This window comes from Dermacentor silvarum, chromosome 8 (genome assembly GCF_013339745.2).
Source record: "Dermacentor silvarum isolate Dsil-2018 chromosome 8, BIME_Dsil_1.4, whole genome shotgun sequence".
NCBI lineage: Eukaryota > Metazoa > Arthropoda > Arachnida > Ixodida > Ixodidae > Dermacentor > Dermacentor silvarum.
Genome location: NC_051161.1, coordinates 34,771,491 through 34,781,815, shown reverse-complemented (window position 1 = coordinate 34,781,815; position 10,325 = coordinate 34,771,491).

Sequence of the window (10,325 nt, the reverse complement as noted above, 5' to 3'; positions counted from 1 at the left end):
GTCTTCGCAACGTCACTCATTCTGTGCCCACTTCTTTCTCAGTGGATCGAAGCCCATGAATACAGAGCAATTCCGCTCTGGCCATTACTATTGACCACCCGTATGTTTTTTTCTTCTCGTCTTAGCATGCTGCTGGTAACTTGCCGTAGCTCGATCTTATCCATCAAGGCCTCACAGTTTATCATTCTCGATACAGTAATATGTGTGAAAGTTTGTCTTTTTCTCTGTCGCCAAGCTTATGTTTTGAAGTCTACGTGCAGTGTCGTTAGGGGGATCGAAGACAATCAGTCGGAGGCCCATTGACACTGTCGCAATGCACTTTCTTTAACAGAATGTATGCCCAAGAATACTAGAGCGCTATAGCTCAGCGGTTTTACGGGCCAGCAAGCCTAGCGGGAAAGCGGAGACAGCAGCGGAGAGCCGCATGAGAGCAAGAGTTTTAGTTCAGCCACCTGTCGAGTAATGTTAGAGCTACTTTTAAAAGATCAGTACGCTCGCTTCAGGTTCTCAATCGTGGCCATCCACTATATTAAAAATTGTCGCCAAACGGCCTCGTTGCTGAAACTTCTCGCATGATACATAGGTGCTCTTCAGTGGTGTCGTCGTCGTTGTCCGTCGTCCGTAGCTCTGGTTTGCATGGAGACCGCTAGGGGCGCTGCGGTGCGCAAGGGCTATATAAGCGCTGTATAAACTGTACACATGTACAGTATATATATATATATATATATATATATATATATATATATATATATATATATATATGTCTGTAAATGTATATATATATATATACAGGGTGTTTGAGCGAACACTTTCAAAATTTATTTAAGGTTGCCTGGGGCAGGTAGCCCGATTCTAGTTAATGAGCTGGTCCTACTCGAAGAGTCGGACATTACTTGCACAAGAAATTGAAATGCATAATCGAGTAATCAACAAAAATTCACTAATTAGGTTTTAACTAATTACCTGATGGTCCCATATTGCAATTTACAAATTGTAGCCGTGGAGTTCGCAAGGCGGATCCACTTGCAACAAATTGTCGGGATGACACCAGTCTCTAGATATTGATTCCCGAACTTTGCGGAGAAATGCATTGGCGTTCCAGGTAATTTTGTACTTTATTGCATAAAGCGACATTTTGTTAAGAAACTAACTGGAACGCCAATGTATTTCTCCGCATTGTTCGGGAATTAATATCTCGAAACTGGTGTCATCCCGAGAATTCGTTCCGAGTGAATCCGCCTTGCGAACTTCACGGCTGAAATTTGTAAATTGCAATATCAGGTGATTAGCTAAAAAGTTAATTAGTGATTTTTGTTAATTATTCGATTATGCATTTCCATTTCTTGTGCAAGTAATGTCCGCCTCTTCGAGTTGACCAGCTCATGAACTAGAATTTTGCTATCTGCCACAGGCAACCTTTAGGAATTTTTAAAGTGTTCGCTCAAACACCCTGTATATATATATATATATATATATATATATATATATAGTCATAATCATCATTTATTTGCCGTTAAGGGCCCCTGATGGAGCATTACATAAGGGGGGGGGGGTAACAAATGGTAACATCGGGTCACATAAAAAAAAACATTATTACACGTTGCAAAAACAGGTAAACACAGTAAACACATGAAAATGCAAAAGCCGATAAAAAGGGCTTACTAGTGGGGCTGTGGACAACACTGGTGTAATAATAACTGTTTAAATTTTACAGAATTAGTTTCATTGACGATACCATCAGGAAGTACATTCCAATCCAATATGGCAGTCGGTAGAAATGATTTATTGAAAGCGTTAGTTGAACCATGAATGCGTTGAACACTGTGACAATGAAACAGACGTCGTGATGATCTCATGGGCGGCACAATTAGGCTCCCACGTAAATTAGAAAAATTATAATACAGCTTATAAAAAAGGCAAATACTTGCTATCTTACAACGGGATGCCAGGGGAGTTAGACCAATAGAAGCTTTGATGTTAGTAACGCTCAACCGAGAATCATATTTGGACGTTATAAAACGAGCAGCTCGATTTTGTATTGCCTCTAACGCCTGGATTAGGTACTCTTGATGGGGGTTCCAGCTAGGGGATGCGTATTCAAGTTTGGCACGGATGAAAGTTTCGTATGCGATTAGTCTAACCGTGGGCGAAGCAAAGGTGAGTGATCGTCTGATGAAACCTAGTGATTTAGAGACGCTTGCAGAAAGTGACGTGATGTGCTTTGACCAGCTTAGATTACTTGTTATTTCTGTGCCTAGATACCTATAAGATTCCACTTGTGATAGCGCGGTAGTGTTTAGCGTGAATGAGAAGTGTAGTTTAGATCTTTTACGAGACACATGCATGAACTTACATTTTGATACATTTAACTGCATGAGCCAGGTCGAACACCAATTTTGGATTAAGGTTAAATCATCCTGCTGCAATGACTGATCGTTAATAGTAGATATACGTCGGTACAGAACGCAATCATCCGCATACAGACGAATGGATGATGAAATTTCAGCAGGAAGGTCATTGATAAAGATTAGGAACAGAAGCGGGCCAAGAACAGATGCCCTGAGGGACACCGGAGATAACGTTAGTAGAGGCAGAAGGATGACTTTCAATGACGGTGTACTGCGAACGATCAGTTAAAAAGCAGTGAATCCTTGAATATATCAGCGGGTCCAGTGAAAGGCAAGAAAGTTTAGTCATGAGGCGCTGCTGAGGAACACGGTCAAAAGCCTTAGAAAAATCAAGGTAAATGACGTCAGTTTGAAAGGATGAGTCTAGGGTGAAGTGCAGGTCAGTCGCGAATTCAAAAAGTTGAGATTCGCACGAAAAGCCAGACCGAAATTCATGTTGGTTTTTGAAGAAAAAGGAATTATTATCCAGGTGCTTTGCCACGTGGGAATAAATTATATGGTCAATAAGTTTGCATGCAATGCATGTTAACGAGATAGAACGATAATTTGACGGATCGGAGCGACTTCCTGCCTTGAAAACCGGTGCAACTCTGCTTACCTTCCACTGGGACGGGATTTGGCCACTGGAAATAGACTGGGTGGCATTGATCTGTAGTACGCGACTGGATGTTACCTTTGTGCCGGTACGTGCTGCCGGTGTTGTCGCACGCACCGTATCTTGCACGTGATCTCCACACGGCTCTGACCTTTGTATGCGCCGTGCATTCGGCCGCTCGGTTTCTGTTGAAGCGACAGACCGCACGAACCTTCGCTCGCTGCGGCGGCTGCGCTTGCTGCCAGCGTTTTGACAGTGGTTGTCTGCAGTCATCGAGCGTGATCTATTCATGTTTGCTTGTGCGCGCTGACACCATGCTTGTTAATTCAGTTAGTAAGCGAATGTGTCCAAGTTTATGCAGCCGATAAATCTACTATCCCTACTCCGAATAGCTCTCTACTAATTTGCTATCGCAATTGATGCTTCGACTTTTGGGCGAAACTGCGACATTTTTCATCCATTTTCATTTCCAATAATTTATCATTCCTTTAATTCAATTAGTAAGTACAAGTAATTTCCCCTATGTTTTCCTTGGTGTCATTGTGTGTTGGCTTCTTATGATATGATTAATAAAAATTGGGCCCCTTGGTTCCCTTTCTTCTCGTTCATTACATAACGAGGGCTCGAATCCGGCAACATTGATGCCTTCAGGTAGCATATGTGGGTTTACTGACTAGTTGCCTTCACCCAAAAAGACCACGTACTCGTGACGCCTGCAGCAGAAAGGATGTTCCACATCCGCCGCCTAGGTTTGTGAGTGATGGCGCTGGCTAACACTCCCAGGGTTAGTTCTGGTTCTAAAACATAACTACCCCGGAAAGAGGATGGGAAAACGGCGCCGCGGTAGCTCAATGGTGAGAGCATCGCCCGCGTAATGCGAAGACGTGAGTTCGTTCCCCACCTGCAGCCAGTTGTTTTTTCATCCATTTTCATTTCCATCAATTTATCATTTCTCAATTCAATTTCACCCATGTTTTCCTTGGCGTCATTGTTTGTCGGCTTCTTATGATATGTATAATAAGAGCCACTTTGTGAGTTATAATGTGCTTCTTTAACTAGACTGTTTGAGCTTTAATGTGGCTTGATATTTGCTACCATAACCCTATATCAACTCGCCTGATTCTCCTTCCGGGTGATATTTCAGTTTGGTATGCTTTGAATTGATGTTAATTTAATGGAAATTGCTTTGGAAAAAGCTAAGAAGAATGTGAAGGGGGACGTTTGATCTGGTCTGTGTCTCTCGGTGAGGTCTCCAGGCACAGGCGTACCCAACCACGCTGCACAGCGCCTACTGCGGGAGCTGGAGCGAGAGCCCTGAAGAACATGTCGAGAAACTTGAAGCAAGAACTCTTGTACGATAACTACAGGGGTCGAATTCGTCGAATTCACAAAGCTTTTGCGAGGCGCGCGTCTTCGTCATACCTCGCAACTAAGCGATTCAGCACAGCGAAGGATGAAAGACGGTGATAGCAAAGAGAGCACGAGGACGAAAGCGGAGGAGGATGGTATGGCGAAAGCGTGAGAAGCCGCGCAAGACGGACTCTGCTGCGATGATGGCTACGAGATGGTGCCAGAGTAGCGCGCGTAGTCTGTTCACCAAAGCGCTGCATGAGCGCAGGCATGTCTGAGGCGGCTGCTGTGAATCGAACACTTCAACCACGGGCTACCTCTCGCGATCTCCCGATTAGCGAGGCGGTCGCGCCACACTTCGTTCCGTTTGGAACGTGCCGCAGGAGACTGAGTGTCCTCGCCAGCCAATATATCGCGAAGTGAAAACACTTAATTTCCCTTTAGAGAGTCTCGTAATCGCGTCGGTGAATTTTTTGGTTCATGAGTGCTCCTTGGCCATTGGCTGGCCGCATTCGCTAATAATACGTCCGGTTTCACGATTGGCTGGAATTCGCTCTTACGAAACAATTTTAGCTTAAGAACATTTTAACGAAGGCCGGGTTCAGAACTACAGTATTCTACAAAACCGTGCAGGACATTTTTTCCCCAATGCGGATCCCCTAAAAACCCAATTTTCCAGTGAAACCCTTTGTATTGTTTACATATCTAGTTGCGACGGATAAACGGTTCGCAGTCGCCTGTACCCAATCCTAGGTAGTGGTTTCTGTGCTAGTTCGATAAGGCGATACAGGTGACACCGAAGACTCTTCGTCGTAGCAGGTACACTCACTGATGTACACGGCTACGAGCAAACTCTAAGCACACTTGCAACGTGAGTACGCCAACCATCGACGAAAGTCTCTCACTTGGCTCCCTCGAAAGCTCCGCGACCAAGTGGTGCCCCAGTGATAATTCGAGCAAGTGCCGACAAAGGAAATTGTCATTTGGAGTTAAAAGCAGTGCCAATTGGCAAATAAACCGGCACTATATATATATATATATATATATATATATATATATATATATATATATATATATATAGTGCCGGTTTATTCGCCAATTGGCACTGCTTTTAACTCCAAATGTCCGGCACTATATATATATATATATATATATATATAGTGCCGGTTTATTTGCCAATTGGCACTGCTTTTAACTCCAAATGTCTGCAAGAACAGATATATATATATATATATATATATATATATATATATATATATCTGTTCTTTTCGGCACTATTTGCAAAATAAATGTAGGTTATAGTTGAGAAGATACTTCTTAGAGTAACTTTGAGATTTGGTAATTCATTGCAACCGCATTAGCGTGATTAACTGTAACGAGACATCCAAGGTTAGCAGATGAAGAATGGCCATTGCCATTTTAGATGGCGTGTGATCACTTAAGAACATTTAAAATCTTAGAAAAGCGGCTTCACAATTCCGTCTGACCCAGCGCTTATTATTTTTTAAAATTCATTCTTGAGGAACTGCTATCGAGATTACACACTTAGACGCAGCGAAGTGAGTTCAACCAGCGACGCACTCACTGGCGAGCACGTTCTACAGTGACTGTCAATAAACCTTTCCGTGTGATACCCTGCGAATGACACTAACGGCGAAATGCAGTCGCCCTAAGTGATACTTTAGACTCGGTGCGCCAAGCCCGCCTGGAAATCTTTATACTAGGGGAACTCTTACGCGAGTGCCTACAGGAACTGCAAGCATGATGGTTCTTCCAGCATGGAATTGATGGTTAGTAGGTGGATTTGCCAGAACTTCATGCTCCCGGTTTGCTTCAAACCGCTTTTGTTATAATTAGCAAAATCGATAGTTTTCAACAAACTATCGCCCTCTAAATGCAACGATTCTGAATTATGCGTGTGCGCAGACATTCATCGCCTTCATGCGTTCAGAAAAAAAAAATCTGATTTCTCAGAAATTTTGAAAGATAAAGTGTAATACGTAACGCCGCGGGAACTTCTGTAGCCACAAATGAAGATTAGGAGAAAGCATGTACTGCCTTTCCGTCCCGGGGTACCCAAACATTCGCAACAACCCTGTTCCCTCGAGTAATTTTTTGCAGGAAATTGTAGTGTCGAGTCAACCTAGGCCACGGTATAGTAGTTTATTTTGTTCCTCATTTCTTTTTTGCTTGCACTTGGTGGTAACAGAAACAGAAAAATCCCCCGACCATCATTAATGACTTTTGATAATACATCTCCTTCCCATTCCTATTCGACATAATAGGTCTTCGAGACATCCTTTATGGATTTGCTTTATCATCTTCATGATAATGATGGCGACCTTCTTCGTAGAATGCAGACGTCAGCTGCACAGCGGGCGTCTATTGCGCGAAGACATCCTCCTTTATCTGCGCTATCTCTTTTTGCATCCTTCGCCTCTTTCATTACAAGAGCACGCCCCTTGTTTACAATAGAGTAAAACTGCAACTTTTTTGCGCATTAGGAATGCTATATCCTATGGACAAAGCAAAAATGTTGCGTCTTCTTTCTTTCATGTGCACATTCAGGCACGAGAGCAAGTCAGCAACTCGCTGCAAAAGTTTAATCTCAATCGCTGAGGGAAATGTTCTCGAAGCGTCAGCTGGGCCAGATGCGCGGCGCTCCGTCGCGACATTCATTCTTTTCTTACTTTACAGTCCGCCACCAGCGCGGCGCAGTGTTATTTGAAAAGAAACACAATAGTGACACTCAGTCAAAGAATGTCAACCTCGCTTTGAACTTCTTGCTGAAGAGTTTTCGCCACGAAGAATGTGTCCTGCGATACGCTTTATACCTCGGCATAGAAACAAGGAATTTTGTATGACAAGGACGAGAGCACGAATGAGAAATTTCCTTTAATAATAATTCCGCCTGCACGTAAATAGTATAGGGCTCAGGGAAGTCGGCCGACATAAGCGTGGTGCAATGTACACGGCGAAAAATAACGTGTTAATACACGAGCTACTGTTTCCTGAATCACTCGATGTTGATTAGTGTTCGTGCAAACAGCCACAAACACATAGTCGATTTGTTGCTATGTAGAGCGCCCATGTATTCCCATCTTAGGTGTCTTCATTCGCCTCTATCACAAATAATTTTATCGCTGAATTCGTTATTACGCGCACTCTCACACACACCAAAACAGAGCATGAATTAAATCTGCTATAGTGCTCATGGCGATTAAACGAATCCCTTTTAAGGTCCAAGCAAACAAAACCATGCGAATATAAGCACAAATACTGTAGTCATGGAGCTTGGCGAAGTCTTTAGTAATGAGTTCCTGCTTCCACTAGATGCGGAAGAAGCCTGATGAATGAAAACTGCATCGCGTGATTAATACGCAAAGCCCCTTCAACGAGCCTGCTAAATACGACTCGTTTTTTCGTTTGCTTTTCGACCATATTATTGACGCTGTGCTCAATATTTACACCACGCATCTACTATACGAACAACTGCAACGGCCGTCTTTGTTTCCGGAAGACAAACTTCTCCTCTTTGCACAGAGGTGAGTCCAACCACCGTGCGAGCTCTGGATAGCCTAAGGACGGATCAACACAAAGATTGCCGGACAGATTATGAGCATCGCCAAAAAGGCGAGCCGATGTCGATCATGATACAGATGGCCAAAAGGGCGAGGCAAGACACCAGAGTGGATGAACGCAAGAGAAAATTCAGTCAGTGGCATATTGTGCGTCAGCGCGTCTCACTGATCGCTCACGAAAGACAGAAAGGTCCACAAACACGTATATTGCACCTCTATATTGAATAAGCAGTCCTCAAGGTCTTCGGCTTGCAGAAGCCCACATAAAAGAGCACGACGAATGGCTTCGACGCTAGGATGATGTGTCACCATCTGTGTCGTAAGAGACCGTGGAAGTTGAGTAATGCAACTCACTTCCCTTTACCGCTGGTCCCTTCAGCTGGCCCGACAGCTGTCGGGACTGCGAAGAGCGATGACGATTTAAGCAAAAAGAGAGAGTGCAGAGAAGAAAAAAAAAACGTTTATGTACTCTAAAACTTTAAGGCGGAAACTGTTTCTATCGCATTTAGCAGCTGAATGCTGTCGTCTCTTCAAAAACTCCTACTGTTGTGACAGACTTCAGTCATATGGGCACAAACTTGTGCGGTGCAATCTGACGTCCTACCGCAACAACAGAGTAGACTTTGTCATAGCGGCGACAATTATTGCTTGTAATCCTCACGTTCTACTACCGCAAAAATGCAAGCTCTGTAGGTGTATCGCTTGGGACAAAACTTCTTGCGCGTTCTTGCCCAATTTGCGCAATTTCTCGCTGAAAAATTTTTGCTCATTCCCTGTAACTGGAAGCCGTCACTGTTAACTCCGTAGATAGGCACGTCAGATGTCGTTATTCTAATATTTGTTCGTTTTTTTACTTTCTTTCTTCTTTATTCCGGAAGCAAATAAATTAAAGAGAGCTGGGAAGGAGGAGGCGCACTTTCCCGAAGAACGTTACACAGAGCAAAGGACGCTAACTTTGCTACTCTTGTCACGCAAGTTTATTGTAAGCTTTGAAAACTTTCAGTGCAAGTTGTTTTTGCAAGCTTACAAAATCGAAAATGAGTTACGTGCCTGAGTGCCACAGATTATAGCGTACCCGCTTTCAGAGTTATAATTCACGTAATTCGATATTACGATTTGCAGGATAATAGATACTAATGAATACTTTTGCTACCTCGTGAGCGCCGAAACAGGCCGAAATGCTGCCGGAAAATTACCTGCGTTGTATCGAAGGAAATTTCGAAGGCTCTCTTGACGCAACGAAAGCACCAGTTGTGGCCACCGCTTGGTTTTAGTAATGGGAGATTTATCATCCATTTTCCTGCTTACTGCTTTAAGTAATCCGCACTTAAAAGAAAATGAAAAAAGGATTTGGGTCTACTTGCTAATTACGGCAGGTTCACATGCTACACATATTGATAACTGTTTCCCTCGTGAAACCGCAGTATTGTTTATTTTATGAAGGAAAATTCTCGTAAACATGGCAAACGGCACGTTATTCACACCACATTTACCTCTCCCTATTTACATGAAAGGATCTTTTCCAACTTTAGAAGTATGCCATCAAACAATTTAGTACGCCGTGAAAATTTACAGGACAATTTGACAGAACTAGAGGACGAAGAGATTAGAATATGGTACAAAAAAGTTGCCGCAGTTTCACCTGAAAGGCGAAGCATCAATTGCGATAGCAAATTTGTAGAGAGCTATACGAGTAATGATATTAGCTTTATCAGCTGTATAAACTTGGACATGCAGCAGCACCGGCAACACGCAGAACTGTTGTCGACGCCGTCGGCGTTTTGCCTGCGTTCGCTCAAAATGCGTGCGGCGTTGGTGACTGTTGCCGGAGCCTCTGATATAAATAGGCACTTGGTGCCGCAGCTAAACGTCGCCTCCCTTCCCTCCCCCTCCCCCCCTCCCCCACGGCCTCTCGCGCGTCGGAAGAAGGCGCGTTTGCTCTATATATATGGTGATTGTAAAGGAGGAAAGAGACGCCTACTTCTGCAGCCCTTAAGGGAGCACGGCGCAGAACGCGCGTTTGTTCTCCGCCGTGCGTTCACTCCCCGTGAAAGCGCGCGCCCCTCGCGCCCTTTCACTCGCACATACAGCGTTCGGCGTGCGGCGACAGAAGATAGCGCCAACCTTTCCCTTTCCCTCAAGAACCACTTACCACCGGCGACGATTTCATCTCCATTGACGTCATACGGAACCTCACGGCGACGGCGATGCCGACGGCAGAAATCTGCTTTTGAGTGTCCATATAATTGCTATCGCAATAAAAACATAAATATCCTGGGGTTGTGCGAACGCAGATATACATAGGAGATATCAGTTATATTTGCGGGTGCCTCTGTGCGTCTTACTTAAACGGTGTCACATTCTCCGCAGTAAATTGTTACGGCGCACTTA